Source organism: Mya arenaria, chromosome 8, assembly GCF_026914265.1.
Source record: "Mya arenaria isolate MELC-2E11 chromosome 8, ASM2691426v1".
Taxonomy (NCBI): Eukaryota; Metazoa; Mollusca; class Bivalvia; order Myida; family Myidae; genus Mya; species Mya arenaria.
The window spans coordinates 39,204,940-39,219,735 of record NC_069129.1 but is presented as its reverse complement, the minus strand read 5'-3'; positions in this window follow the sequence as shown (position 1 = coordinate 39,219,735).

The following is a 14,796-nucleotide window of genomic DNA, read 5'->3' as shown; positions in this document are numbered from 1 at the left end:
ATTGCCTCCCTTGGCTTCTACTTCTTTTTCTGGGTGCGGGGTGATACAGGAATCCAGTGGATTTCACGTGAAATCCACTCAGAACTCAGTTATTTTAATTAATAATTTATTTTTTTTGTATACATATTAGAAAGTGCCTCATGAAGGGTTTATATTTCAAATTTTATTGAAATTGGTCAAAAAATAAAGAAGTTAGAGCAATTTTTCATTTTTTTTCCAAAAATAGATCGGAAATCGAGGTGAAATCCAGATTCCGATAGGTGAAATCCACTCATAACTCATTAATTTTAATAAATAATTTTCTGCTTTTGTATAATTATTAGAAAGTGCCTCATAAAGGGTTTATATTTCAAATTTTATTGAAATTGGTCAAAAAATAAAGAAGTTAGAGCAATTTTTCATTTTTTTTCCAAAAATAGATCGGAAATCGAGGTGAAATCCAGATTCCGATAAGTGAAATCCACTCATAACTCATTAATTTTAATAAATAATTTTCTGTTTTCAAATTTTATTGAAATTGGTCAAAAAATGAAGAAGTTACAGCAATTTTTCGAAAATAGATCGGAAATCGAGTTGAAATCCAGTTTTCGAGAAGTGAAATCCACTCCTAACTCAGTTTTATCAATTAGTATTTTTTTTTTTTTTTGAATACGTTTTGGAAAGTGCCTAATGAAGAGTTTACATTTCAAATGTTATTGAAATATATCAAGAAATGAAGAAAATAGAGCAATTTTTCGGAAATCGAAATGAAATCCACATTTTGACAAGTGAAATCCACTTTTTCAGACGTGAAATCCACTCATAACTCATTGATTTTTAACAAATTAATTTTTTTGTTGAACAAATAATTGATAAGGCTTTATCATGTGTTTATATTTCAAAAATTATTCAAATTGATCCAAAAATAAGAAAGTTGTAGACCTATTTTGAAAAAAGATCGGAAATCGAAGTGAAATCCACATTTTGACAAGTGAAATCCACTTTTTCAGACGTGAAATCCACTCATAACTCATTTATTTTTTAACAAATTAATTTTTCTGTTGAGCAAATAATTGAAAGGGCTTCATAATGGGTTTATATTTCAAATTTTATTCAAATTGATCCAAAAACAAGAAAGTTGAAGTTATATTGTGAGGGCGTTTTGTTGTGTATGCATAATTGTTTAATTTTTTTCATGATAAACACAATATCCATACACATCCAGGCCATACCACGTGGAGGCGCCCTCAATCATGGCCCTTTTTTACTTTCGAATTTTGAAAATCTTAAAAATTTAATAAATAATCCGAATATTGTTTTGTATTATTTGTTTATGCCAGACATTTATTTATACATGTACATTGGTTGATATACGTAATCATAAAAATAAATAAAAAAAGAAACAAACAAATACAACAGAACAAAGTTACACCAAGTGAAATCATATGTTTAACTTGGTTTACAATAATGAGAGATAATGAAAAGGTATGTTCACAACATTACACAAAATAAACAATAGCAAAATATGAAAAAATATACACAGGTAAACTTTGAACATAGCCCCATGTGAACAATTTAAAATGATAATTCGTGAGGGTGTGCACTGCCACCCGTGCTGGGCTTCAATAGTGATTCTCGGCGTGTGCACACCCATCACCGGGCACCCTAAGAGAAATATATATACAAAATGAAAAATGTACAGATAAACTTTGAACATAGCCCCATGTGAACAATTTAAAATGGAATAATTCGTGAGGGTGTGCACTGCCACCCGTGCTGGGCTTCAATAGTGATATACACATATATACTCAAAAGCAACCTGACTAATATTAAACCACGATAGTAATAGCTGATTACGTTAACGGCTTATTGTTATTCACAAGTCAGGGTCTTATGACCTGCCAAACATAAGCTGAATTGAGGGTATATATATTCAAAAGCAACCATACCCAAATACAACCACTAAGCAACCTATACGACTATCTAAGACTATCAAGATGGCGCAAAAATAGCTTTGTTAGGTGATAGCTACATAGCTAGACTAGGAAAGCACTGTCATTACGATTTACGCGTAAGTATTAAAACACATTTAATGTTTATTTAATTTAGATTTCGATGCAATATTATTCCATGATTAAATTACATTTCTAAACTTATTGTTATCATATTTATTTCAGTGCCTTCTCCAAAGGTGGAATGAAGGCATCATCACCCAGATATATCAACGAACTAATATATTTCAAACCAAACATTACAATAATTACATTGGGGGGGGGGGGGGGTAACGACATTACAGCTACATCAGAGCCTAGAAAGATCGCTAATCATATCATAAGTATCTCTAAACAACTGAAACACAATGGATGTGGAAAGGTATATTTCACATACATAACAGAAAGGGGAAGCTTCAAAGACAAATTTCTAAGCAAAAAAAGTTTCAACGCACAGAGAAAACGCATCAATAATCTTGTTCGAAAAAGTGTACAATGCATTGAAATGAAGGACATAAGATTTCATAAGGCCTATCACAGTGACATGGTGCACTACAACAACAAAGGACACATTAAATACTTTCACGCCATCAGGAAACATATTACGTAATTTCACAGATTAATACGAGCTAAAAGCAATTATTGTGATGTTAGTTATAAATATGCTTTTTGTTGTAGTAATAGTAGTAGTAGTAGTTCGCAAATGTGCTTATAAAAACACGTAGTTATTAATTTATTTTTGTTATATAGTTGTTGTTATTTATGTTTTCAAATGTGCTTCATTCATTCATTTAAATGTTGTAATATTTATTCATGATTGTTAATGTACTTTTAAACTTATTATGAAATATATTTTTGAAATGAATAAATATTGCATTAACTCATATAAAACGTCTCCGTTTTCAATAATAAGCATATTATAAGATATGCTAAGTATATATTACACTTACCGATTCAGTGCTGCTGTGTAGTTGTACTCATCCCCGACACAAGCACACTTTATACACGCAAACTTGAGATGACGTTGGTCCCAAGACTTAAGCTCAAGCTTGCCCATTTGACAACATGTACGATGGCACCACAACTTACAATTATCACAATAAATTGAGTCAAGTGCACATGCCTCAAGGCAGACACTACACGGAAAGGTTCCCATTTTATGAACAAATACAGCAGAAATATACAGAATCAATTAATTATCCTTTTAAATATCCAAATATAATAACACAAAATACACAGAAACAATTAATTATCCGTTTAAATATCAAAATATACGTATATCCAACACTACATGTTCATAGTATAAAAACATAGCAATGACAATTGCCATTTCTGATACATTTTATACTTACCATATCTTCTCAAATTTTTTTTTAATAAAAATAATTACTGCCATTGTACTAAACTTCTTTAATTTTACCGCCGAGTATGTTATGTCAACTTTCTCGGATATTTGATGTATCACCTTAACCGCTAAGTGCGAAAGGCGCGAAAGTAACGGCACGTGAGAGTCGTGATCCTCGTCTTTGATAGATATAGATCAAAGACAAGAGTAATTATTAAACGATATTATAGAACAAATATATTGGGTAGTGGTTACTTACAGAAAAAAACAAACCAAAATATTGCATCTCAACTGATTCAGATATTAGATCTAATGTTATATAAGATATCACGACTAAAACGGATTAAATGATACTAATGTAAGTAAATAAAACACAAAAAAAAACATTAGATCTATTTTCAACATATTTATCTAACTTTTTCATTTTTGGGCCAATTCCATTTAAATTTTAAATATAAACCGATGATAATGCCTTTTCAATTATTTGTTCAACAAAAAAAATAATTTGTTAAAAATAAATGAGTTATGAGTGGATTTCACGTCTGAAAAAGTGGATTTCACTTGTCAAAATGTGGATTTCACTTCGATTTCCGATCTTTTTTCAAAATAGGTCTACAACTTTCTTATTTTTGGATCAATTTGGATAAAATTTGATATATAAACCCATTATGAAGCCCTTTCAATTATTTGTTTAACAAAAAAAATAATTTGATAAAAAGAAATGAGTTATGAGTGGATTTCACGTCTGAAAAAGTGGATTTCACTTGTCAAAATGTGGATTTCATTTCGATTTCCGAAAAATTGCTCTAACTTCTTCATCGATTGATATATTTCAATAAAATTTGAAATATAAGCTCTTTATTAGGCACTTTCCAAAATGTAAACAAAAAATAAAAATTACTAATTAATAAAACTGAGTTAGGAGTGGATTTCACTTCTCGAAAACTGGATTTCACCTCGATTTCCGATCTATTTTCGAAAAATTGCTCTAACTTCTTCATTTTTTGACCAATTTCAATAAAATTTGAAATATAAACCCTTCATGAGGCACTTTCTAATAATTATACAAAGCCAGAAAATTATTTATTAAAATTATTGAGTTATGAGTGGATTTCACTTCTCGAAAACTGGATTTCACCTCGATTTCCGATCTATTTTCGAAAAGTTGCTCTAACTTCTTTATTTTTTGACCAATTTCAATAAAATTTCAAATATAAACCCTTTATGAGGCACTTTCTAATAATTATACAAAAACAGAAAATTATTTATTAAAATTAATGAGTTATGAGTGGATTTCACCTATCGGAATCTGGATTTCACCTCGATTTCCGATCTATTTTTGGAAAAAAATGAAAAATTGCTCTAACTTCTTTATTTTTTGACCAATTTCAATAAAATTTGAAATATAAACCCTTCATGAGGCACTTTCTAATATGTATACAAAAAAAATAAATTATTAATTAAAATAACTGAGTTCTGAGTGGATTTCACGTTTTGAGTGGATTTCACGTGAAATCCACTGGATTCCTGTATCACCTCGCACCGTCTTTTTCTTATTGAAGAGTTAACAGGGGAAGCAAATTACCTTTGGCACTAATCTGTTCAATTTTTGTTTTGGTTGTAAGTGTTGCCTTTATATATTTTTACCCGTAATAATCCTTGTTTGTATGCTTTATTTACCAAAGCAGATTTAAAGTTTCATTAGAATTATTAGTATTCAGTAGACACTACGTCACGTATCAGTTTTATTTTATTCTATTTCCCATGATGTCATCGATGACCAAGCAGGCAAGCCGTACTCATAACGCTATCGTTTGAGCACAGTGTACAGATCCATCCCCAATAGTCGGCAAAGATCCAGACCAGGCCCCAATTTTTCAAAAATTCTTATATGTTACTCAAGTATCATTTAAAAAAATGAATATTACAAATTTATACCAAATCAAAGATAGTGTGCTGGGCTTGATCCTCTTAAAGGGACTTAAGATGGTTTAAGAAAATGGGGTCAGCAGATGGAAAGGAAGATTGACGGGGCCTGGATTTAACGACCATACAGCCCAAATTGGGGTACTTACAGTACACTACCACATTTTCCAGCTACTCTGAGGGTCTGACAAATTCATTGTGGACTTCCGCCGAGTATGTAACACGCTTTCCTCACTAAAATCCGCTGAGTTTCACTGAGTTGCTCTTTTTCCGCAGAGGGTTTTATTGACGGTAGCGCATGTGATTGCGGGATCGTGTTGATTTATTGACCTCAAAGCAGAACTCCGGGTTGTATGCATTGCTATTACATTGCTTAACTGTTGAAATTAAATGTTTGTTTTGTATAAAAATCAGTCAATCATTCTCACATTTGTTTTGTTTTTCCTTGTTAAAATAGAAAGAAAACATATTCCATAAAAGTATATTATTTTTTGTTCGGTTATTAATATACCTTTGAACTCATATTTATAGTTTTAACATTAACCTTCATTAGCATTGTAAATTGCCTGTTGATATCTGCACTATTAAAACACAACACCATAGCATGGGGGGGGGGGGGTAAGCTTATTTACCCTCACCATCGGGATATACCCATTCAGTGGGCAAGCTACGTTTTACAATGATTCTACAGTTTTTAAAAACATTTTTCTGCTTCATTGATCATAGCGTGGGTGCTATGGACTATACAATATGTCAAGTTCTACACAATAAATAAAAATCTACGGTTAGATGTTCAATAAAATAATATCTTAAGATTATATCACATACATTTTAAAATTGAACAACTAAAATAGATCCATAAAGAGAAATTCTTCTAGACTTGATTATACTCTATGAATATATAAATTTCAAACATTTTAGCATGTGTTTTTTTGTCATCATTATTACCTCATACTCTACTGTGTTAAGTTGTTGAGAACTTAATTGGATTGGACTAATGAAGGTGTTGAGTACTGTGTAAGTGTGAATATTTTTCCTGTTACATTTCAAAAGTTGTGATACCGATATGGTTTTCTTTGCCCCGTATAGCCTATAACGGGTCGCCTACTAACCCCATAACTTATAATATTGTGCGCCGTTAAAGGATTATAGGTCATATTATGTGCAAGTGAGTCTGAAAAATATTCAAACAACACAAATGAGAGAAAAGTATTCAAATAAATCGAAAACAATTAGATACTGAAGGAGGTTCTTATTGGTTTCCTCAGAGTTTTGCGGTGTTTACACCTCAGAGTAACGCAGTGATGGTAATTCTTCGGTCCACTGATCAGCCTTGGAGGATGTTAGAGCGTAAACGCCGAGGAAAGTGGATAGAGTTTAATTGCATTTCTGCGATGCCGAAAATCCGCTTAGTAAAACGAAAAGTGGTAGTTCCGCGAGGAGTGTACTGTATAGAGGCCATATTATATTGTGTGCAATTCTGGGCAACATGATACATGTCAATTAGTGCTGTATGATCTTTCAATCTGGGCCATTTTAGTCTTTAAGTCTAGGCTGCGCTGGGGATGGGCTGTATTGACATATTTTTAAACACTAACCATGACTTAATTTGCCACAGAACAACTTTACAAGTGAATAAACAAAAAGAAATGCAACTCATTGTTTGAAAAATTTGTCCTTTCGGTTTCAGGGTGTCCCCTCCTTGCGTCAATATTTTTTTTTAATAATTGTTGTGCAAATGGTGTGATATCCTGCATTCTTAGCTTAACTTTTATCACATGCTTACCCTTGTTTTCCGTATATTATACCCATTACGAATATTTTTATCTTACATATGTGTAAGATAACCTATCAGACATTTCTATTGGCCAGACTAATCACACGCAACCTAGATATTCCTCCGCATTGTTTGTAAACAAAATGGTTTAAATGCCAACAAATACTTACCGTAATAATGAAGCTGTAAGACTTCCGGGAGAGAAATGGCTAACGAATCATAGTGCCAGAAAGCATCTTGTACAGAAACTTCTGATAACAATGTTCCACCTACCAGATAATGCAGATTACTATTCACAGAAATATCCAGTCAGTCAACAAATACAGCCACAATAGTGACAAACACCACAAGAACATTTCAAACATCTCCATCTTGACCAACACAAGCAATATGCAATCAATGCCATTTGCTTGCCGATTTAAGCAGCTGTCGGTTACCGAAAACACAAATATGAATTCGGCAGCACAGACATCTCATTACACATCCCATGGCGGCTAGAACATCATGTTCTCTGGAAACATTCCTGGTGGAAATTAACTTTTTCAACATCAACATCCATGCAGTACAGAGTAAGGCTTCGCCGTTATCATCTGCATGTTGTGAAACACCATGTACACCAAGAAAACGCTGCAAAATCATCGTAGAAAGTGACAGCGAATAACTTTTAAATCCGTGCACACAGTAAAACTTGACAGACCGATGTAGGTCACATAAACCGCGTAAATGCATGTACTCTGAGTGTGACGTCATCAAATTGTGAACTTATTGGGTTTTTTTGGTTAAAATCGTTCGTTATTCATGTTGTTGGATATTTTACTACACATTTTTATATTTGTGACTTGTTAAGCACTTTATCAGATTTTAAAATTGGATAACTGCTAGTTACTTTTGTCATTTTAAATTGGGACTATTTATATGGCGCATCGTTGACATTCTACTCTGAGTACTTTGGCTGTCAAACAATCAGTTCAGAAAGTGGAACTTAATTGGTAATAAAAACACCGTTTTAAGCATGTGATAAAAAAGATCTGACACTCGTTGTCATTTAATTCAAGAATTTTATTAAACTTGTCCTTGAAAGTTGTTAGTAAGCTCGCCAGAGGCTCGCTGACTAACAAATTTCATGAACTCGTGTCAGATCCTATATATCTGCTATAAAACTATTATATTTTTTTGTATTCCTAAAAAAGAAAATTAATAAAAAAATTCACTTGTTAACAAGTAGTAATGTTTATATTGATACCAGTGACGTAACCTGAGTGAAATGGCCTCCCTGAATTCTGCTATCCTTGAGCATCAAAATCAGACCTCTTGAAATTTCTGATGTATACATTTCAGTTTAATGTTTTTTTTCTTTTTAACTTAAAATATTATTTTTTCTGTTTTGTTTGTTAGTTTCCTGAAAAGTGAATATGTAAGTTCTATTCTTTGGTTTATATATTAAAATCAGCTTACAGAGGCGAAGTGATACCCATTACCTTCAAGTATATCACTAGCAACCACTGCTCTATAATATCCGATTATAGCCGATGTCTAATCGGTTGATAGTCTCCGATTGTAACCGATAATCGATTGTAAAATTCAACCGATTGTCCATCACTAATTCGAACACACATTAAGTCAGATAGACTATCAAGTAGGAAAAAAGACTTCTATATTCAATTATATTACGGCGACAATATCACAAGCTTCACCTTGAAGCCGGCTGACGTCACCTGCACGCCCCTGCATGTAATTGCTTAAAGAACGATGAGATCACCGGACTCAGAGGCACGAGACTTTGTGTTTAGACATGTTGAAATTCTTAGACAGAATGATTTGTGTTTCATGTAAACTTCATTTAAATTGTCATTCTTGATTTCTGATACTCAATTGCAATATCAGGGTGAGGAATCGCGTGACTTCAACAGAGTTCTCAGATGGGCCACCACGGGTCAAAACCGATGAAAAACAGGAATATGCCATTTCTCGGTCTATAAATGACTATTCTATTTTATGCTTCTACAAGTGTGAAATATCTTAGATTTACTTGTATTTTAAAGATGCAATCCTTGGCCAAAATTTCAATTTTATAGAACGATGCAACACTGTGTGGCGTGAAATTATCGTGTTAAATTACAAATGGAGTACCCCATCAATTAACTCATCTTTGTTTAATTTGAAATTGAAGGCTAATAATGTTATTGATTGGAAAGATGAATGTCCATTGTATTTCACTGTGACCTAATATCAATTTGTTATGGGGGAAGTTGGGGAGAGCAGCGAATGTGATTGGATAATGCGTCAAGCGAAATATTCCTGACACGCCTGCTAGCGATCAGCCAACCATTACGGTAGCAGCTAAGCATGTGATTATACGGCCAACACGCCTTTTGCTATCGGTCAACTTTAATGAAAGCCTAAGCTTTGTTTTGTCAATATTGATGACTGTTTTGATAAGGCTCGTTGCTGCGGAGAATAAAGCATGTCGGGGCAATTAACCCTGACTGGGAAACCATTATGAGCTATTTTCAAATAGGTAAACTCAGTTGAGACAGCGACAAATATTATTTTAATCATGTAAAATAATGTACTATCGGCGTCATACTAGCTCGTATCGACAATTTTAGGTTTGTTTTGTGGAAATAATGTATTTGGCTTTTTTGGAACCATCTGGTGTCTAGCTTCTTTAAAAAAGATTTATGATACATTTCGAGCTAATAAAGAATCTTTTGTGAGTATGGTATAGTTTAAAATCAAGTGATTACTTCAATTCTGGTTAATAACTCTTCTAAAATATTAATCTGAATTCAATATCAGATTCTCACTTTAATGTTCTTACTACAATGATGATTGCTGATTTCACACTTTAATTGCCAGTACTTTAAGAGGTTATGAAGGTCATTGGTTATAGTAGTATTCAGGCCACAACAAAAAATTATTTTTTTCAGCAGATTTTGGGTGATAAAAAATGTACATGTAGCACTCGCGCAAAATAAAAAAAGAAAATACAATTTTTCTTTTAGTTTAAAAAAATAGGAGCAGGTGGAAAAAAACCCAGTTTTTATGGAACAGAACTTATTAAAGTTTCACCTGTTGGCATTGTCCAGTATTTTTTTCTGATGAATAACTTAAGAAGAATTTGCCAAATCATCACCAAATTTGGCCAGTATACAGTATGTATCTGCATCATATCTTGGACAAGTTCAATATCCAGCCATAATGCTTGAGTCACTCAAGAGTTAATCACCCTTTATTTTATAGAAATTACCTAAAGCTGGTCTTGTCAGATCAATTATAACTTTAGAAGCTTTAGTCTAATCATCACCTAATTTGGTCAGAATGTGTATGGGCATAATATCTTGGACAAGTTTGATAAAACTATTTACAGTGTCTGCTCTCTAAATTTAGCTTACCGTTCAACCAATTGTCACTAACTTTTGTGTCCAAAAAATAGGATGGGCATATTTTGCGACAGTTGGCGCTATTGTTACCTATATGATTAATATTCCAAATGATTATTACTTGTTCACACATATCTTTGGGCCAATAACCATCAGGCATAATATCGTTTTGAGTGACAAAATTAACAAAGTCATCCCAGTAACTGTCCTATGCCACATACAGAGGTAATTATAATAATCCAAATATCTACAATTTGTTGATTGTAACAAAGAGTACCCCAAAAGTTCATCTTTAGGTGCTTTTCTCTCTTTGTACAAAAAACCAGGGTTCTCAATAAGTTTCGGTTGAACCGTCTCAAATAGTAAAGTAACCGACCAGCTTCTACTTATTCTACTTAAAATTCATTTATTATCCCCCGCCTATGAAATAGGGAGGGGGATATATATTGAAATGGCGTTGTCCGTCCATCTTTCCTTCCGTCCGTCCTTCCTTCCGCCCGTCCGTCCGTCACCTGCGTTTTCTCAGTAACTAGCTGTTATAATTTCATGAAACTTAAAATAAATATGAACCACTATACTGGAATGATGCCCGTCCAAAAAAAAAAAATTGATTGGTCAATTGTTCTTGGAGTTATTGCCCTTGATTTTTTGAAAAATGCACATTCACAGCCATTTCTCAGTCACTAGCTGGCAGAATTTCATGAAACTTAAAATAAATATGAATTACTATACTGGGATGATGCCTGTTCATTTTTTTTTGGATTGGTCAATTGTACTTGGAGTGATAAAAAATGTACATGTAGCACTCGCGCAAAATAAAAAAAGAAAATACAATTTTTCTTTTAGTTTAAAAAAATAGGAGCAGGTGGAAAAAAACCCAGTTTTTATGGAACAGAACTTATTAAAGTTTCACCTGTTGGCATTGTCCAGTATTTTTTTCTGATGAATAACTTAAGAAGAATTTGCCAAATCATCACCAAATTTGGCCAGTATACAGTATGTATCTGCATCATATCTTGGACAAGTTCAATATCCAGCCATAATGCTTGAGTCACTCAAGAGTTAATCACCCTTTATTTTATAGAAATTACCTAAAGCTGGTCTTGTCAGATCAATTATAACTTTAGAAGCTTTAGTCTAATCATCACCTAATTTGGTCAGAATGTGTATGGGCATAATATCTTGGACAAGTTTGATAAAACTATTTACAGTGTCTGCTCTCTAAATTTAGCTTACCGTTCAACCAATTGTCACTAACTTTTGTGTCCAAAAAATAGGATGGGCATATTTTGCGACAGTTGGCGCTATTGTTACCTATATGATTAATATTCCAAATGATTATTACTTGTTCACACATATCTTTGGGCCAATAACCATCAGGCATAATATCGTTTTGAGTGACAAAATTAACAAAGTCATCCCAGTAACTGTCCTATGCCACATACAGAGGTAATTATAATAATCCAAATATCTACAATTTGTTGATTGTAACAAAGAGTACCCCAAAAGTTCATCTTTAGGTGCTTTTCTCTCTTTGTACAAAAAACCAGGGTTCTCAATAAGTTTCGGTTGAACCGTCTCAAATAGTAAAGTAACCGACCAGCTTCTACTTATTCTACTTAAAATTCATTTATTATCCCCCGCCTATGAAATAGGGAGGGGGATATATATTGAAATGGCGTTGTCCGTCCATCTTTCCTTCCGTCCGTCCTTCCTTCCGCCCGTCCGTCCGTCACCTGCGTTTTCTCAGTAACTAGCTGTTATAATTTCATGAAACTTAAAATAAATATGAACCACTATACTGGAATGATGCCCGTCCAAAAAAAAAAATTGATTGGTCAATTGTTCTTGGAGTTATTGCCCTTGATTTTTTGAAAAATGCACATTCACAGCCATTTCTCAGTCACTAGCTGGCAGAATTTCATGAAACTTAAAATAAATATGAATTACTATACTGGGATGATGCCTGTTCATTTTTTTTTGGATTGGTCAATTGTACTTGGAGTTATTGCCCTTGATTTTTTGAAAAACTCATTTACAGCCATTTCTCAGTAACTAGTTGGTAGAAATTCTTGAAACTTGAAATAAATATGAACCAACATACTGCGATGATGCCTGTTTATTTATATTTTGGATTGTGTAATTTCTATATGAGTTATTTGCCCTTGATTTATTAAAAGATCCATGTTTGCAGCCTTTTCTATGCAACTAGCTGGTAGAATTTCATGACACTTGGAATAAATAAGAACCAACATACTGTGATGATGCCTGTCTATTTTTCTTTTGGATTGGTCAATTTTCCTTAGAGTTATTGCCCTTGATTTATTAAAAAATCATTGTTTGCAGCCGTTTCTTAGTTAAACCAATGTGCTTATCTTATTCTTTCTGAGATTTTTTTTAACCTTCAAGCACAAACAAGCCATCAAGCACAAACAAGCCATTGTTGGCGGGGTATATCTTTTCACTGAAAATGCTTGTTTTTCCAAATTTGAACCGACCCAATTGCCATTTGAACAGTCCATTTTGGCCGGCAACCGGTTCTTATTGAGAACACTGAAAAACAATTGATTTTATTTGCTATTATGAAATATTCACTGAGCTGGGACAATTTACTATCACACAACACTCATTTACTGATTTAATTAAGCTTTAACGCATTGGCCATTTAACTTTTACGCTAAAATACCACTTGACTTCATAGAAAGCAGAGGGTCAAATAAGTGCGAACACCAAATAAGAAAGTGTTCCTACAGTGTTCCTGGCGTTATACAGAAAATGGTGCGAGCTTTCTAGGCCTGTGGCCTCGCTGCGCTTGCTCCTTTTTTTGTTTAGATCACTAAGATAATATACTTTGTGTAATTTGTAGGAAAATTAATAATCCTTGAAGAACTCCTTTTACTATTCCTGAAATTGCAATGGATATTTAATTTAAAAAAATGCTTTGTTTGTCACAACATTGCTTCAGCATAATATGGCATTTAAGAGCATTAAAATATTAAGCTTATTTTATGATTTTTGTTTGGTGAAAAATTGGAGCAGTTTCGAGAAAAAAGTAATTTTCTTAATGCAGTTTTATAGGATTGTTTTGTGTTGGGGAAGCAAACTGTTATATCAAACCAGTTGAGCATATGTCCATCATTTCAAAGAAACTAGCTGGTCTGTAAACGTATTTTGTAATTTTCAACTGAGTTGAAAAATGAAAACTTACCTTCGAAGAAATTTATCAAATGGCAAGAGCTCCTTCAAAACTTGCCTATCATTTGACTGTTAATTGTTTGTCAAAATAATGAAAGCACAAGTTGCCGCTTGTCCATGCTTTTGACTATTTTTAAGAGTTTTTTTGGCTCTTAAGGCTACTGGTATTACCTGATTAAACTCCTAAGTTGTAGAACATAGCCTTAACTCCAAAGGAGTATGTTTCATTGTTTGTTCTGAAATGATGCTTGAAAGTCATTTTTGACCTAATGCTGACAAAAACGACAAATTCGAACAAATGACTGGTCACATTGCGATTAATATTGATAGGAACTCTTGTTCAAGAGACCCAAAAATAGGTAAGCCTCAAATTGATGTTACATTTGCCGGATATACCTCACCTATTTTCATTGTTTTTAACTAATCCGTTTTTGACCATTGAAAGCTCAATTAAATATAGTCAATCTCAGTGGTTGTCATATTTTAATGAACATAATTTCAAAACCCACTTTTTTATGAAGCAAAGTAATTTTACTTCAAATGACATAATAATTGTCACTAAAAGTGTCTCATGTCATGCTTTTGGGAAAAGACTTGCAAGAAATGCATGTATATGATATGACTGTTCTCCTGTATAGGGTATTGCTTGAAGGGGAGAGTATTTTTATGCCCCCCTTCGAAGAAGAGGGGTATATTGCTTTGCAGATGTCGGTCGGTCGGTTGGTCTGTCGGTAGACCAAAGCTTGTCTGAGTGATAACTCAACAATTCCTGGACGTATTGTCATCAAACTTGATATGAAGGTTGGGCCTGACCAGTAGATGACCCCTATTGATTTTAGGGCTCATTGGGTCAAAGGTCAAGGTCACAGTGACCTTTAATGGTAAAATAATTTTAAAGCTTATCCGAGTGATAACTCAACAATGCCTAGACCTATGGGCTATTGTTTTTGGGGGTCATCGGACCAAAGGTCAAGGTCACAGTGACCTTGAATGATAAAAGGTTGTCCGAGTGATAACTCAACAATGCCTGCACTAATGACCCTCAAACTTGACTTAGATGTTGGGCCTGACCAGTAGATGGCCCCTATTGATTTAAGGGATCATTGGGCCAAAGGTCAAGGTCATAGTGACCTTGAAAGCAAACTCGTCAATTCCTGGACCTATGGTCATCAAACTTGACATGAAGGTTGGGCCTGACCA